General features: G+C 40.1%; 1 long non-coding RNA gene across 1 annotated transcript in view; it reads right to left on the bottom strand.

Annotated features, from left to right (window-relative positions):
- Positions 1-632: 632 nt before the first annotated feature.
- Positions 633-3,960, bottom strand: part of LOC118599387 — a 22,856-nt gene continuing 19,528 nt past the window's right edge. The window contains exon 4 of the long non-coding RNA XR_004948725.1: positions 633-895. This is a non-coding gene — a long non-coding RNA (uncharacterized LOC118599387). The remainder of the gene's footprint in view (positions 896-3,960) is intronic.

The following is a 3,960-nucleotide window of genomic DNA, read 5'->3' as shown; positions in this document are numbered from 1 at the left end:
CTCTTGATTTTGGAATTAGTAGATTCGGACAGACACTTTATTACGGGGGGAATTCGGACACAACCTTAGGTTTTTCTTTATTATTTTTAGGCTATTTTTCAGCTACATGCTAGCTGTTTTGGCTAACCTAAGTTTGTTTTTTCAGACTAATTTGGCATTTAGCTATTATTTTTGGCAGGCTATCAGCCTCCGTGATTTCATGATTTCAGCTATCAGCTTCAACCTTTTTAGCTATCAATTTCAGCATCTTCAGCAGTCAAATTCAGCTTCCAGCATTCACACTAGCATTATCACAGGTAATGTTATATGTCTAGTTCATAATTATGTTAAAAAGTTACTATTTTAAAGTTTTAAAATGTAGTTTTAGAGTGTTTAATAAATGTTTATCCTGTTCAGCCCACGACCTCAGATGTGTTTTGGATTTTGGGCCCTTGTGTGATTTAGTTTGACCCTCCTGGTTTACATCATTGACTGAATATGAGAACTGGACTGAGAGAAAGTGTTCCAATCAGGAAGTGGCTCCAAGAAGCCAAAATCCAATTGATTTCAATACAAAACAATCAGCTGTTCCTCAGTCATTTTATTGGTCAGAATAAACATTGCTGTTATATTTTCATATTCAGATGCAGAAAATGTTTCTTCCCTTTTATCTTGATGGGGATTTTTTTAGATTTTGAATTCAAAGTAGTAAACTTTATTTAAACCAGCAGCATAAACGTCACTCCGCCTCCTGCGTCTGCAGACGTGACGGCGTGATGCTCGCCTGCAGGAACGCCGTCGATTGATGCGGGTTGAAGGTTCCCTCCCCAGGTCGCTCATCCGCCCCACCCATCAGTCTCATCCTCCATGAACGCATCCATCTGTTAGCCGGATCGGCCGCGGCGCTCCAGTCGCCCTGACAAACACGTGGAGATGCAGTTTGAGGCTAATCATCTTCAATGGAAGACAACCCGAGAAAAGCTGTTCCACCACATCCTGCGGGGGGCGGGGGGTAATGACACACAAAAGGAACGTATTTAAGTCGTGAGGCCCGTCATTCTCCGTGATGAGCATCGATGGGAGGAGGCTACAAACTAATTAACACTTGAGTGCATGACAAGGCTGTCGCGTCAGGAAATGTGGAGGACTTTTCTGTTCTGACTCTAACAGTGTGAATGTTTTAGGATCCAGATTCTCTTTATCATTATTGTGTGAATGTTTTAGATCCTCTTTATTATTATTGTGTGAATGTTTTAGGATCCAGATTCTCTTTATTATTATTGTGTGAATGTTTTAGATCCTCTTTATTATTATTGTGTGAATGTCTTAGGATCCAGATTCTCTTTATTATTATTGTGTGAATGTTTTAGGATCCAGATCCTCTTTATTATTATTCTGTGAAAGCTTCAAAACATTCACACAATACTGATCCTCCCGTTCTTTTCCATACAGTTTTCAGCTCGTAAAAACTCAAACACACTTTCTCTGGATAACGTTTTTGGCTAATTTGTTCCGTACGGAAGTTGTTAGGCAGTTTTTGAGTTTAGCTAGCAAGAGGCTAACGTTTTTGGCTAACTTGTTATCTACTGTGGTTTTTTAGGCTCTTTTTGAGTTTAATTATTTTAGCAACAGGTTAACGTTTTGACTAATTTTACAGTGATTTTTTTTTTGGGCTATTTTGGAGTTGAGCTGTACTTTAGCAATGTGTTAGCTTATTACCAACGAGCTAGCTTTTTAGGCTAATTTGGGATCTGCTAAGGTTTTTTGGGGCTAATTCAGAGTTTAGCACAAATTTAAGCAACACACTACATGTTTTTAAAAAAAAACTGGCATGTATGGAGACTTTTTATGCAAACTTACCAAAATTTTTTCAGAAATTTAGGCCTATTTCAACAAAAAGAATTTAGAGTCTTTTAGCAAATTTTGCAAATAGCTTTTGCATTTTCAGAAAATTCCTTCAGCATTTTAGCAACCAGATTTGACATAAAGTATTCACACCACCGTTATTTCAGGTACTGCTAGTTTTCTAGAATTAGTTAATATCTTCTTCCGTATGTTTTTTGGACCTTAAAAACTCAATCACACTTCATGCAATTTCTGCAATCTTGGAATCAAAATGTTCAGTTCGTTAAGGACTTTACCGCTTATGTTTTGGGTATTTGTAAACTTTACGGTTTTTACGATGTTACACAATTTGTACGACTCTTCAGCCCCATTGAAATGAATGGTAATGTTTTTCAAATTCTGCAATTTATGCAACTAAAAATATTCAGCAAGTTGAGGAAATTCATGCTTGTCCTTTTGCCATTACTACATTTCACGCAATTTTAGAATCTTATTACAGAGGTTTTCATGGCTAACTTTGAGTTTAGCTGAAACGTTAGCAATATGCTAACGTTTTTGGATACTTAAGCATCTACTAAGGTGTTTTGGGGCCTTCTTTACTCTTGCTAATATTTTAACACCATTGTAACGTTTTTACTTAAATTTTACATCTACTGAGGTTTTTTGGGCTAATTCTGAGTTAAGCTAGTATTGTAGCAACGTGCTAGCTTTTTTTTTTCTTTTACCACATTTTGCATCTATTGTGGTTGTCTGGGCTAATTCTCACTTAAATTAGTATTGTAGCAACGTGCTCACTCTTTTTAAGCTAATTTGGTATCTTTTAAAGTTTTGAGCTTATTCAAAATTAATACATTTGATACATTTTTGACATTTTTAGCAATTTTTATATTTTTTAAGAAATTCTTCAACTTCTTTTGCAATTTCTTCAACTTTAAGTCCTTTCAGCATCTTCAGAAACCACATTTAGTAACAATTATTAGCACTAGCATTATCGCAGGTAATGCAACTTTTCTAGTGCTAATAGAAGTTAGTTTGACATAACCGAGCGCGCATTATAATTCTCAAACGCTCCAATTTCTGCAAATAATCTGTTTCTCCGATCTGCAAACATCCGCTGTGGCAAAGCTGCAAAAAGACCACCGCTGACTTCCACTAATTTTAGTTTGATGCCATCCGCACAGGACAACCTGCTGGGCCTAAAACAGGCCTCCAGCATCCCAGGAAAAAAAACAAGGAGTGGGCGAAAAGAAAGAAAGAAAAAGGGAAAATTGATAAACGCAGCGGCCCACGCCAGTTTTCTTCTCCAAGTGAACAATACCAACATTGTTCAGTGGGGGATCTGGCACGGCTCTCATGGTGGCGGGTGATTGTTTTGTAAAATCAACAACTTAGAAAAATAGATTTATGGGATTTCTGGCTCGGGTTTCCGTGGTGGGCAAGCTATATTTTAAAAGTTTGTCTCCTACACGAAGTTCTCCAGCAGATGTTGGGGACAAAACGCCGGCGCTTTTGTCCGGAGCCGCCCGCTCCATTGAAACAGAGCTAGCTAGCGCTGGAGGTTAAATACATCTTAATGCGCCGCGCTAATCCTTTCGTTAAAAGGAGTGCAAGGCCGCTTGAAAGCTGCAAGATTGCCTCTATTAATTAGGAGGTCTGTATGCCCCGTAGCGCTGCCCGCCAAGCCGTGTGTCGCCGCTTTGAATGGTGGGAGCGGTTCACAGAAGAAGGGGCCGCCGGTCGAGCAAACTGCTAATACAACTGGCAGGAGCGAAGAAAAGAGGAGCCAGAGTTTGATTTGGAGACGCTTCAAAAGAGCCCTCAGAATGGAGGACAAGGTGGATAAAAACAAATAGAAAGAGGGCTCGAATGGCTGAATTTGACTTCGTCGGAGCGCCTCATTAATGCAGGTTGCAGGAATTTACCAGCTAGGATAATTTGTGTGTTTTCTTTCACAGGGTGGAGAGCTGGCAGCGCGGCCTTTTGATCCCCACGCTCCCGCTCGCCGGCGTGGACTCGTCTGGGCCGTGTGCCCGCGCTCTACGGGCGCTCCCCAAACCCGCAAACCTCCCGTCCACCCCGGAACGCCGCCGTCCCTCCCGATCTCCACGCAGATGATTAAAACCAACATTTTTTTTT

This window comes from Oryzias melastigma, linkage group LG11 (genome assembly GCF_002922805.2).
Source record: "Oryzias melastigma strain HK-1 linkage group LG11, ASM292280v2, whole genome shotgun sequence".
NCBI classification, from domain to species: Eukaryota; Metazoa; Chordata; class Actinopteri; order Beloniformes; family Adrianichthyidae; genus Oryzias; species Oryzias melastigma.
The sequence above is the reverse complement of the archived record's forward strand: the minus strand, read 5'-3'. Positions and strand labels throughout refer to the sequence as shown.